This window comes from Grus americana, chromosome 17 (genome assembly GCF_028858705.1).
Source record: "Grus americana isolate bGruAme1 chromosome 17, bGruAme1.mat, whole genome shotgun sequence".
NCBI lineage: Eukaryota > Metazoa > Chordata > Aves > Gruiformes > Gruidae > Grus > Grus americana.
In genome coordinates this window covers 6185515-6198788 of record NC_072868.1, presented here as the reverse complement: position 1 = coordinate 6198788, position 13274 = coordinate 6185515, and the positions used below count along the sequence as shown (strand labels likewise).

At 47.8% G+C, this 13274-nt stretch overlaps 1 protein-coding gene across 8 annotated transcripts in view; it reads left to right on the top strand.

Annotated features, from left to right (window-relative positions):
• ZHX3 (zinc fingers and homeoboxes 3) overlaps positions 1 to 13274 on the top strand; it is a 49232-nt gene that overhangs the window by 12019 nt on the left and 23939 nt on the right. For 5 of the 8 annotated variants that reach the window (XM_054845327.1, XM_054845319.1, XM_054845323.1 and 2 more), the window contains exon 2: positions 5628 to 5738. The exons of 2 other annotated variants lie outside the window; for them this stretch is intronic. The gene's annotated coding sequence lies outside the window, so the exon portion shown is untranslated. Of the gene's footprint in view, positions 1 to 5553; positions 5739 to 13274 lie in introns of all 8 variants that reach the window. One more of the 8 variants, XM_054845321.1, reaches the window with a different exon arrangement.

Below are 13274 nucleotides of genomic sequence, written 5' to 3'. Positions count from 1 at the left end.
GCAGCCTGTGAATGTAATATGTAATATTTTATTCATTTTTTAAAAATGATTAGACTTCAAGCTGACAGTTTAAATGACAGATCACCCTAATAAGATATTGCGGACAGCGTAAAAACTGTCAGTGTGTTTTTTCTTTGCGAACTGTGGAGTTTGCAAGGTCCTGCACCAAAAAAACCCGTAGGATCCTTTGCCCTTAGCCAAGCTGAGATAATAATTTGTATTATAATAGTATTGTCACTGCTGGCTCCCAGGCTTTTTTATACCTGAGTTAATGGCAGTGCTGCCCATCCCAGTGGGCTCAGGGGGATTTCTTCTCAAAGGTTTTTTTGGTTTTGTTTTGGGTTTTTGTTGAAAAAAATTATTTTTGCTTTTGTTGTCCCTTTGCTCCCACAAACCATTTGTGAATGGGACCAGTAACTGCAGCTGAAAGAGGCTGGAGGTAAGGGCAGAGGAACTGTTCAGATTCATTATTGAACATATTGACTGATTAGATACGTTTTTGAGCATGGAAAGCAGGTCCCAGGGGACTCTCAGAGTTCCCCATCCCAGAATATCCCAGCTCACAGCGGGAGCTGGAGCTAACGATGCCAAACCCTCCAGGCAGCGCAGGAACGGAGCCGCAGCTTCCCACGTCCTGGGGGATGCTGTAGGCTTGAGATTTTTGGATGAAAGGAAAACTAGTGCTCTTCTGTTTCAGCCGGACTGGAGAATCACACAGATGATCAGGCCTTGTATAAAACATGTAACAAAATGATGATTTCTGCTCTCAAATAATAGACAGTAAAATTTAGATATTTGTGTCCCCTGTGGTCCTCAGAGCATCCTTACGGGCAGTGAAATGAAAATGAGAGGAGGGGGAGTCTGCTCTGTTGTTTCCTTTTCTTAGAGTGAGAAGCTGACTATCGTTTGCTGAATTTTTAACACTCAGTGCTGCATATACCCCTTGTTCTAAATCCGACCTGAATAGGATTTAAAATTTCTAAAACTTTGCAATAGGATTTTTTTTAACTTAATGGGAATAATTCCATAATTCCTTCCCTTTGCAATGGAAAAAATGACTTAGGTAGACATGAGTTGGACCATGTCTCTATCTGCTTGTAAATTGTTGGAGACTGGGCATAAAAGTCATCTCTCCTTAAAAAAAATAAACATCCCAGAGGAGGTGGGTGTGTAGTGGCAGAATGATGGGGGAAGGTGTCCTCTTCTGGCTCTGGCAGGAGAGAGGAGGTCCAGAGGGTTATAAAGACATTGACTGGAGGTCTAGAAACCACTGGTCTGAACAAGCCTGAGTCGTTTGGCTCTAGATAAGACAAGAGGGAAGGAGGAAATATTATCTTCAGGTGCCTAAAAGTGCCTAAAAGGGAAGGTGGTCTTTGTTTTCTGCGATCACAGTGGACAGGACAAGAGGTCACAGTCCTAAAATTGTAGAGAAAAACGTTCAGATTAAATATCAGGCAATACTTTTACTGAAAGTAACAACCAGATTTGATGGTCTGAAGAGCTTGTGGACCATGAGTTGTTGGAAGATGAAAATGGCTTGGAAATATCTTTCTAATATTTCCTGATGGTCAGTCTTGTGCCATGAAGGTGCAGTTTATTCTCCTGCAAGTGGGAGTTGTCTCGATGCTTTCCTGTGCTCCCACAGCACTGGCATGGAGTGGTGAGGCTGGAAAGGGTGGATTTCAGTCTAAAATAAGCAAGAGATGACAAATGATGTTCTGGGGCTTAAATTTTCAGGCACTTAAAAAGAATGAAGTAACTAAAGATAATGTAAGTTTGCATGCCTCTCTACAAAAGCAGATGTTGGCTAGAAATATTTTATGCTCTTTCATTCTAAAATTGAATGTTGTGGACGTTAAATTGTATGACTTGCCTCTCTTGATACAGCCTTTCCAGGACACTGGTTCACTTCAGTTGGAAGAGAAAGGGAGGGGGCGTGAGCGATGTTGCCTTTAGCATAGCTACTCCTTAAAGAACTGTTGGTAAAGACAAGCTCCCAGCGCTGTGTAAATACAGGAGAAATAGAAACAGCCACTTTAGAGATCCTAAATGGTAACTTGTCAGTCCTTTAATTGTACCTTGGGAACGGGAACCTTTTTAAGCCAGCGTCCCACCCGCAGCAGAGCCTGCAGGACCGGACGGTCTCTGCCGAAGCTGTCTGAGCAGGTTCTGTGCGCCTGAGGATGCTCCACACGCATCCTTTGCAGGTCGGGACTGTGTTCTGCCATGTCCTCTGCACGCTCTTTCCTCCAAGAGGCTTATCACAGGTGCCGATCTGACACCAACTTACCTTTTTTATAAACTTTTATATAACTCTCTTATAGACAAGAGCAGGGACAGGGCTGTGCTGTTGATTTGCAAATGAGACGCAGAATCTCAGGCCAGGTAAGAGAGTTACTTCTTCCTTGGTCATAACTCTGCATCACTGCACATCACCTCTTTTTCTTCATAGCCACATAAAGCAACTCAGGTCTCGAGGTATGAATGAGCTTTTCGCTCTTTGCTGGATGTAACAACCACCTTTAATCAACTTCAAGACCATCTATGAGAGCTGCTAAATCGTAACGTCGTAAACAGGGCTGCGACGCTCACTGAAGGGAACCAGAAGATGTGTTGAACGAGGCTTGTTTTGCTGTGGGTGTTGGGACACGGAGTGGCATGGTGAAGAAACCACGCCGTGTTCCTGGATTTTGGAGCAGAAGGTCCCACGGTTCTTTTTGTCTTTTTCCATATCATTTTGCTCTTCCACAGCCCGACCTCCGGCGGGGCAGCGTGCCCAGGGCAGGGCTTGGGGCTGCCTTGTCTGCTTGTGCGAGTATCAGGTTGAACCGGGCTCTGGTCTGCAAAGAGGCTTTGTTCTGGGACAGCATTGTTCCTTTTCCAGCTGCATCAAAAAAAATAAAATGCAAAAGAGAGCAAGAAGAGAGCTAACAGCTGTTTAAAAAAAAAAAAAAATCTGAGATGAGGTTGCCAGGTGAAAGGAAAACAGAAAAATCTCTATTCTTGAGGCTTTGCAGTGGTTTTGACTTTTAAATGTATAGACCCGGTGTGTGCTCAGATCCCTGCACAGGGATGCTGCTGGGAGGCTGCGCTTCTCCCTCCCTTTTCACAAGCCCACTGTCCCAGGTGGTTCAGATTTAAACCCCCACGTACATGAGGATGACTTATTCTCTGTGTTGAGTCTGATATTTGGGGAATATATTCTCCGTTCTTGAACTGTTTGCAGGTTCTGAGCCTCTCAACCAAGGCTGAGGAAACCATAAGACTCAAAGAACGGCAGTGGGATGTTAATGCTGATGGTCAGCGGCTCTGCCAGGCACTGGGAATGCCTGAGGCGGAAGGACCTGAGTGTATCGTGGCTATCAGATCCTGGCATTTAATATTTGAAAGAACTTAGGAAAAAAGCATTCCTCGATCGTCCTTGTTGCTGTTCCCGTTTCGGTGATAAACGTGCTGCTCAGAGGAAGCCCCAACCCCTGCCACCTTGCCCCAGCTCTCTCCTGTATCATTTTACTCGAAGCATCAGCTTCAGGCAATTCAGGGAGGAGCTGCTAGGGTAACAGTGGCTCACGGTGCCAAATTTGCAGGGTTTTCGGTTCATATTTCTGAACAAGGTTTTGGGAAACTCAGATTTTTCTCTGCCTCCAGCTTAAGTTTCTATTTAAACCACCTTTAATTTCAGGAAGCGCGAAGCCGCTCAGACTGCTGTGATCAAGGTCACTCTTCTTAATTTAGGTACTCCAAGGATCATGAAATCTTGTTTGCGAAGTCTTAGGCATATGTTGAATCCCTCAAGAAGCGTGTGAATAATATTAAACCTACCGTAGCGGAGAGAGCTCGTGTAATAAAGGGAGAGGTAACGTTATCGGAGGAGGAATGGCAGGGGCCGTGCTGTTATCACTTCGTTTGGGAGATGGTTGTGTTGTGCAAGTCGTTACAGGACATTTACACAAATTACTGGAATAAAAACCCACTCCATCAGCAGTCTAATATTTGTTTCTTATTAGATGTTAAACTTTTTTCTGGCATAGAAAAGGTTGTCACCTGTTATGTCAAGGTCCCGGCATTCAACACTGGGATCTTTCCAAGTGTGTTGAAACCCAATTTATTCAGAATCAGCCTTCCCTTCATTTTAGGGGAGAAAAAAAAAAAAAAAGAAAAGCAAGGAAAAAAGAAAAAGCTGTGGCATCTAGCAGGCATTTCAAGCATTTTTTCTTGTTCTCTGAACTCTTGTGATTTACCAGACTTGGGGCTGAATTTTCCCCCAGTTTTGTGCTCATTTTGCATATCCCATGAATTAAATCGGGGAAAATAATATACAGCAAATAACATACAGCAACCAGTACCGTGGGTCTGGGGGAAGCTTTGTCCCCGTGGGCCTTGCAGCAGGGAGTGTCGGGACACCTGAGTGCTTAGCGAAGAAAAACCTTTATATGTCCCTCAACACTTGTCCAATTCCTTTGCCTTTTTTTTTTTTCTTTCTTTTTCTTTTTTTTTTCTTTTTTTTTGTTAACTCCTGCTGGGGTTCGGTCTGTGCGGTTACAGCTGGAGTGGAAGCTTCTTGTCTGCAGGACTGTGGAGGGGAGCACCTTCCTAAGCTGTAAGGCATCTGTGCTGGTTATTTGGTGAAATCTCTCCATGCCACTTCTTTACTTATTTATTTTAATCAAAGAAACTCACTGGTTGTGTGCAAAGCGTGTGGTCAGCAGGATCCAACCTGAGGGGCAGATCCGCGGGGCTTTGCCAGGGGACATCAGGGGACAGGAGCTGGCTGAAGCACAGAGACACTGGGGACGTGTTGCTGGGGGAGGAGAACCTGTCTCTGGCAGCACCAGCAAACGAGCATAAATTTTCCTTCATTCTGGAATCACAACATAATTTTCTTATTTTTCATCCTTATTATGAATTCTGGCTCACCTTTTTCCAGGATGACTCTTTGTTTTTTCAGTACGCTGTTTTCTCCCCCGGTCTGAACTTAATCCCAGAAATCCACTTGGCTGGTTATCCCTTTAGACGGTTAAGTTTAGAAATTATGAAATACATGGGGCTGCTACTTCTCCAGGGATGAGGGAACGAGGACTGGACGGCAGCAGAGGAAAATGGAGGGGAGAGAGGAAGCCCACAGCTACAAGCAAGGCTGCAGGTTATATATAGCCGCAGGCTGCAGCAGTGTTGGTCAGGGTGCTCTGATTCCTTCTTTAAATACGTTCTCGGCCATTGAGGTTTCCAGTCCTGTTAATGAACCGAGCCCACGAGTAGTGGCCGAGAGCCGGGGAGCAGCGTCCCTGGTCTCTAGCGCGTCGTAGCTGGGAGGTTTTTACTTTTACCGGGTTGAGAGCCAGCGCGGTTGAGTGCTCGGCGATTAATTCAGTGAACTCGATTAACTTCTGATAAATGATGTCTTTGCTAATTGAGTGCGGAAAAAAAAAAATAAAAATCAAAGATGCGTGTTTTGGGATGCTTCAGTGAGGATGTACTGTGGGAGCACGGCGGGGTGGATAGCACGAGCTGGGAGACACCTTAACCCGATGAGTGTTTTATTTTTACTTTTAGCCTTTACTAACCAAGGGTTGCCTTCTCCTTCGGAGGTGAAGCAGTAACTTCTGATGTAACGCCTTCTCTTCCAGCCCTGAATCCCGCGGGGCGCAGCTGAAGCGACTACAGGCACTTTAAAGATGCTCACGAGCGCGGAGGAGGAACTGGAGAACGGCGGGCTGAGGACGTGGTCCCTCGTGCAGGTAGGTCGCTGCTGCCACCTCGGGCTCCGGGTGCGATACGGACCGTGCACCTTTCTCTCTTAGTAGCTTGGGCAGAGAAATGTGGCGTATTTCAATGTATGGCAGGATGAAATAAGTGATCGTGCAATGGTTTGCTCCGTTAACCTTTGAGCCCCGCTCTGCTCCATGCTCGGTGTGGATCACGGGTTATTCTCCCACCTGTCCCTGAGAAGGAGGCAATTTTTATTTATTTTTTTGTTTCTGAATGTCATGCTTTGGACAGGCCAGAGTTCAGATGTCCCGTGCATTTGTACTCTTCTGGCCGGTGCTCCTCTATCTTTGTGTTAGACCATTGATTTATTTTTTTCCCCACTTCTAAGAATCCATATAACTTAATAAATGTTCATCTGCCCTGTGGCGTGGATGAGGGGTCAGGAGAGCGATGCATTTTCCCTTTGGCTTCTGTGGATGGAAGAAGTGTGCTTGGAAATAAAACTCTGGTTTTCGGTTGCACCGTTCCAGATTTTTGAAGAAGAAATTGGGTTTCATACCAGAGCAAAGCCATTTTACTTGTAAGAAATGAAGCTCAGTGGTTGAGCATTAGTGAGCAGACTGGCGGGAAATTCATTCGCCCCATTCCTGGCTGTGTGACACATGACAGTGTCCCCACAGAAATGGGAATTTTCAAAGCCAAGAGGGATTTCTACCCAGCTTGTGCCATGCCTGGAGACTGCTTGTTTCTAGACTTTATTAAATAATCAGCGTTGGGAGTGCAACAGCTGGACTGATGCAGTTTGCTGTAGATTTCCTGACAAACTTCCAGCTCTGCAGGCTAAATCCAGCCTGTGAAACTGGTAGGAATAAACTAACGGACCCTGCTGCAGCTCGTGATGTGCTGGGCTCCACCTGCACCCTCAGCCTCCTGAGAGCTGTCCTCCTTGAAGCTGCCTCAATTAATTGCATACTGGGTGGGTCCTCCAATACCTTATGGCAGTAGCCTTGCAAACGCAGCGAACGTTGTTGCTCTCCGGGTTGTCTTTATAGATTATAGATGGAGAAGCCAGCAGGAGGAAGAGGGTAAAGCTTTTGTAAAGAGGGTAAAGCCTTGGTAAACAGAGTCAGGGCCCCTTGGGAGGGAGAGTAGGGAGAAGGGAATTAAATTTTATATCCCTTGGTATTTGCCACTGAAAGATAGTAATAATGTGTTTGGATGCTTTGTGCGGAAGGTCACTGGGTAAGTGGGAAGGATTCCTTTGTGTTACATCTGCAGAAAATAATGTCGTTTATTACTCCAGGGCTTGCACCCAGAGACAGATCGGGGCATTGCAGCAATGTGTGTCATCCTCCCTGCGTGCTCGCGGACCTGCGCTGGCACACGGAGGCTTTCCAGTGTCTGCTTAGGGAGCTTTAAGAACCAACCTCAGGATCTCTGCTCTAGGACTTGGCCCCTTTTTCTCCACTCCTCCTTTTCCCCCACCCTCCTCTGGTGTCCTCTCCCTCCCAATTCATTTGTTTTTAAAACGATTGTGCTATTGTCTGCATCAATATGCACATAGTCTGTCTTGTTTTTCTCTTGGACTGAAAGTGCAAAGCAAATCTGTTTATGGTTTTGGTGAGCTAATTCTTCCCCACCCTAGATTTTTAAATAGACTCTTTCTTTACCAAGCTTGCAGGATGTATTGAAGTAATAGGAAAAATATGTTGTGTGTTAACCTTCCTTTTTTGTAAAACTTTGCTTACAACACGCTATTCCTAGCAGCGTATTTAGGAAGTGCATATCTGGATGCTGAAGCAAGTAGAAGACTTTGAAATCGGAAAATGGGAATTTAATGCATTTGGGGAGGAAACGTTTTGAGTTTTCAACTTTCAGTGCTTGTATTGTGGAGCAACATCCTAGTGAGCTGTGCTTAGTTTCAATTATTTAACTTCCCTTCCCCTCCTGCAAATCCCAGTTCTCGGGCTCGGCTGTTCCCTGGGCTGCCTGTTGCCTTCAGACAGGCTCCACCAAAGCCGCTGTTGACTGGGACCTTACAGATGAAGGTAAGAGCAGGGAGGAATGCTCTTGGCCTGTAAATAGTCCGTTGGATTAAGGGCTCGGTATGTCACTGGTGTGTTGGAAATGTTATTTTTACCTCTTGATTTCATCCTTCCTACGAATCAATCTTAGACCTGTCTGTTTAGGTTAACAACCTTTTCTACATCCTTGTGGGGGTTTGCAGAGCGAGGTCCTGCTCGGTGCACAGCGTTTTCACCAGGGTGTTGTGGCTGCTGAGAGGCAGAGCTTAGCTCCGCTGTGGGAGCTCTAGGAAAGCCCCAGGGACACCAGCGTCCGCGATGTCTGGCCGGTGGCTTGGCTCCCAGCACTTGTGCAGGAGCTCTCCTGCAGTCTGCCCACCCCGCTGCTGCACCTCCTCTCCTCAAAACCTGGCTATTATTTATTTCTGCTGCAAAACTGAGCTGCTTGTGACTGGCCACAGGGTGGGAGCTCTACGTGGAGGTGGCCATTACGTGTGCAAATGCCCTTCTCCAGCCTGAGCTTTCAGCCTGAGCTTTGTAGGGCAGACGTTGGCTTGGCTGAGGCCTCTGGGTACTCCTGTAACATAAATAAATAGGAGTAGGATTTCAAAGCAAGCAAATTTTTTACATAGTTGACGTCAGGCCTCTTCAGACCTGTGTTTAGGGCCCATGGATCTGGAGGCCCACGGCTGCTAGTTTGGTCTTGTTGCTAATAACCTCCTGGAGATGCTTCTGCTGAGCTGGTTCTTGCAGAGGGCTGAGGGGTTCATCCCGGTCAGACGGCGTGGCTGTACTGAACACAGGACCCACGGCGTGAAAAGCGTGTGGTGCTTTCACAAAACCGGGTGCTCTCCGTGAAATCTCCGGTCCCAGCTACAGCATTGAACGTGTTCCTCACTGGGGTTTACGGTCAGGTGTTGCGGAGTGACAGCAAGGTCTTCTGGTGAGTAGCCTTAAAGCAAGATGGGCTGGGGCAGGGTTGTCCCGTCGTATGGCTGTGATCAGCTGTTCCACCAGACAGCTGCCTCTGCTCTGCCAGTAAAGAAGAGATGGGGAAAAGATATATTTAATTTCCTTACCCTGAGAGAGAAACTTTTCCTGAGGGCAAAGGTTCACCTGAAAATCTGTAGCAGAGTGCAAAGTAAAGAATTCCACATTTCAAAGGCTTTGCAAAAGAGAATTGTCCTTTATCCCTTTAATTTGGTAGTGCTTGGGTTTTGTTGTTGTTTTCTTTCCTGCAACAGAGTCTTAGTGGAGGCAAAGTTCTCTCTTTTTTTTCTTTCTTCTCTCTTCCTGTTGAGCTGACGGGGTTTGGTGCTCCCTAGGAAGGTGATGGTTGGGGCTCACCGAATAACGCTCATTGTTCCCCAAGCAGCTGGCTGTAGCCCTGAGCATGGAATTGCAAAGCTGTTCTGGGATCTGACCCCAGAGGTCCACCTCTGTTTTCACATCTCCCCGGTCACTATGTGTACCCGTAAGGTTTTCCCAACTCGCAGCTCAGACTCTGTTTTCCTGATGCCCTTGCACCCCTTCTCCTCATCCCTCCCTTCCTACTCTTTATTTCTTCTTGACCTGTCTGCTCAGGACGTGTATACAATATCAGTTTGACAAATTAAATTGCTTGTACACAGAAAGATGAGGCCACTGGATGCTTAAATGCTGCATAACTTCTTGGCTAGACCCGCTCTAACTGTTTTGACTCCCCCCCGTGCAGCCCGCATTGTATTGCATGAAAGGCGAATTCCATCCTGCCTGGCCCTTTCCAAACTTATTGCCCAACACTTTCACTATTTGTCATCAGCTGAGAATTATCTGAGCGCTGTAGATATCCCCGGATGTGGTTTGATTGGCTGTTGTATTAAAAATTGCATCTGTTTATCAGAAGGATTTGGGGTTTGCTGTTCCTGTTTGCATGTGCGTGGGCTTCTCCCGGTGCTGGGGATCAGGAGCGGTGCTGCAGCCTGGGCTCTGCTGTTCCTCAGGGCTCTGTGAGCGAGGCGAGCTGCCCCCCAGGAAGGCATGGGGGTACATGGGGAGGTTGTACTGCTGGGGGTCCAACGGTGGCCGTCTCAGCGCCGCAGCCTTGCAGGAGCAGCTGGCCTGGATGCTGCCGAGATGCCTCCAACCAGCCCTGCCTGGTGAGGGTACCCTGAGGGTATGGAAGGCTCCAGCAAAGGCCATTTCTAGTTTCTGTGAATGGGCTGGGGTATGCCGAGAGATGCTACAGCAGATTTTCTTTAGGAAGGCAAAGACCTGTGCCCGTAGCCCGTGAAAGCGCGGATAAAGTCCATTCGGTTGTTTTTGTAGGAGCACAAAGTGGTGGCGCACCAGGTTCAAGGAGAGGCCTTGTGCGAAGGGAAAGACTTTTTGATGTTTCGCTCGGTGCTAAGGCTGCAATATTCTGTTTCATCCAGAGGTATTTATGAATGAAGATACAAATCCAAGGTGAAGCTTAGGAACCAGTAAGCTCTTACTCACTGGAGGCCACCCTTCAAAACAACGGGATTAACTGCGGAGGAAAACCACCTCCTTATCTCCCAGCTTGATCTGGAGCCTTACAAGCACTTTGGTGGTTCAGCTGTCTGCAGTGCTCGGGGAGTTGTCTGTTCCAGCACACCGAACATACTGCAAGTTGTATTTTATTTTATTTTCAAAACAACCCTTTGAGCCTGTTGGGCTGGAAAGGAAACTCGTAATGATTCTGTGCCGATATAATTCAGCATAATCTCTTGGCAGTGCTTTTGTGTGCGAAGTGGGACAGTTTCTGACTAAAGGTGACCCATTAAAAGAATGATCTCTGATAAATAACTAGACTGGGGACTCACAAGTCCTGGGTTCAATTACTTGCTTTGCTATAACCTTCCTGTGACCTTGGGCGAGTTATTTAAAATTGCTCTGTGCCTCATTTCCCTTTCTGTAACACGCCGGTGACAGCATTTCCCTTCCAGCCAGGAGCTGTGGCAGCGGGAAGGCAGTCCGTGCCCTTTTCCATAGCCAGTGTGTGAAGAGTCTGGATGGAGTAGAAAGCGTGACCATCTCACGGGCCTTTCTTCTGTTCTGCTGGGGAGAACGCGACAGGATGGTCAGTTTGAATGGGTTTATAGGTGCCCAGAGCTCTTGCTCTGTGAGATCCCGGCGCTCGCTGCGTAACTGCAGATCTGCACTGGCAAGATGGTTGCTCCTTGAGCTGAGAAGCCTTCCTTAGCATCGCTTTCAGTTCTTTCTTTAGCTTTAAATCGATGGTCCGTTTGGGTAGAGCAGCCTTCTCGTGCTCCTTTGGCCTTGGCATGAAGTTTTCCTTTAACAAATTCTTCTGCGTTTGCTCCTGTGCTGCCTTTCTCCTTTAAATCCGGGTGGACGCTAGGGAGAGGTGATGGCTTTCTGAATAAAGATGCTGGCATGTGAAGCCGCTTCCCCTGCAGCGTGCGGCCGTACCTTGGGCAGATTGTTTCATCCCTCCCCGCTTCGATTTCCTCGTTTCCAGTGGGGGGGTCACCGCATTGCAGCCACTGCTCGGCGCCGCAGGGGAGCGATGCTGAACCTCCTTTGTCCTGGTGGCATGCAGCCCCTCTTCCCTCTGCTAGAGCCTGATGGTCTGGGGTGGATCCAGGAGAGCCGCTGGCGTGAGACCCTCACCCCGTGTCCGCACCTCCGGCAGCGATGGGGCTCCAGCCGGTGCAGGATGCTGTGGTTGAGTAGATGGAAAGGAGCGTCTTTGAGACGTGGCAGAAAATCAGGCCTTGTGGTGTTTGTGGGTGGGCAAAAATGCTCCTGGGGAGTATCTGACTCTCCAGAAATAAAGAGAATACAGATATCTGTATTTCCCTCTGGTTATCTAGTTGGGCACAATGATTTGTGCGGGCTGTTGAGAAGCACACCAAAGCAACTTAGCAGCAGAATGTAAATTGGGGCCAGCTCTTTCATCTTTGGTGTGAATACTTGTCGTGTGAAGTTTTTCTCACCTGTGCAAGAGGCATGGCCCAGCACTTGGGAAAATCCATCCCTTTTGGACAGAAGCTTTGCTTTCATCTCTCTTCTGCCCTTCCCGAAAACCAAAACCTCAAACCCTTTTCTCTTCAAGGTATCTTGAGTTGTTTAATGACGTGCCGGGTGGGATGCTGCGAGGCTGGGCACCTGGCAGCGTGTGCTCTCCGGGGCAGGGTAACAGCTTGGGGCTGCTTCTAGGTTGTAAACCTCAGGCGTCAGGTAGGTCTGCCAGCTATTCCCTTAGACTCTGCCTGTAGCTGGGAACCCTCCCGCAGTAAAACTGTGTCTGGAACAGCAGGCCTGGCACTGGTAGAAGGGAAAAAAATCAAATTGTCAGTGTAGGGGATGGGATATCTTCAGGCACTTATCCTGTCTAAGCTGCTGCTTTTCCCCTTGTGTGGTTTGCGTGATCCTCACACTGGGACAACGCATATTAAGGCCGTTTTTCCCTAAGTTGTGTGACTTTTAATCGTTCAAGCCGCTTTGTGCAATGGGGAGGGGGAGCTCTGGACTGGCATGCATGTGCATGGAAGTTCACACGGACGTGTGACATCTGAACGCCTTCAGAGTTGTCTCTTGGAAGATCCTAAAAGGAGATGCTCTGCAGACAGGCTCAGCAAGCATCCCTTGGGGATAATCTAAAATGCCATGGAAATAGCTGCTGGCAGAGAAAGGGAGGGAGGAGGAGAAGATGCCAGGCAACAAGGAGGCAGCTAGCAGCAATTTCCTACCGTGGATGATCCCTGGTGAACGGTTTCAGAACACCTGTATGCTCTGAGGGACGGCAAGTGGTGTGTTGCTCGCTGTAACTTGAATATCCTCCTACGAGCTTGGCCAGTGGGGAGCTGTGGTCCCATGGGACCTTGCCCAAGATGGCAACTCATGTAACCTAAAAGGTGAGGGTATCTTCTTCTCTAGCAGCTTTTCACCACTCACCAGCACCTGCCAGGTGGTGATGAGACTTGTGCCTGATTTTAGAAGCGGGGAGAAGATGAAGGGTACGGATAGGAGCAGCTGGCCCTGAATTTGGGTGCTGCCCCTAGCGATTGCCAAGTCCTTTTGCTATGAAAGCAGATGGTCTAGAAGAACCTCAAAAAGAGTGACAGAATAGGTCTTCAGTGTTTGGACAGTGCTGCACACCACTTTCCCAGTTGACACTGGAAGGTGTGTGCAGTTTTACAGCATTAATCCAGGGAGAGTTCACTTAACGAACCCTCTCGCTCGGCTGCTCTGCCTGATCCTGGCCACTTGGGTAAGCAGCTTGACACGAGGATTTGCGTGATTGATCTTAAGAGCATTACCCTTGCGGGGTTTCACTGCAAAGCTACCTTGTCTGCTTCCGACTTGATCGGGGACGAGTCCTGCAGACTGTGAACGCTTCTTCCCCTTGCTCCCCTGGCACTGTAGGCATCTATTCGCTTAATTTTTTGTCGGCAGGTGATTATGGGTTTGTGTATGGAGGGAGTTCCTGCTGTCCTGAGCTTTATCCAGCATGACACACTGTCATTTTGATGCAATATAATTGAGATGCTTCCAAGTCTGGTCTCTCCCAGC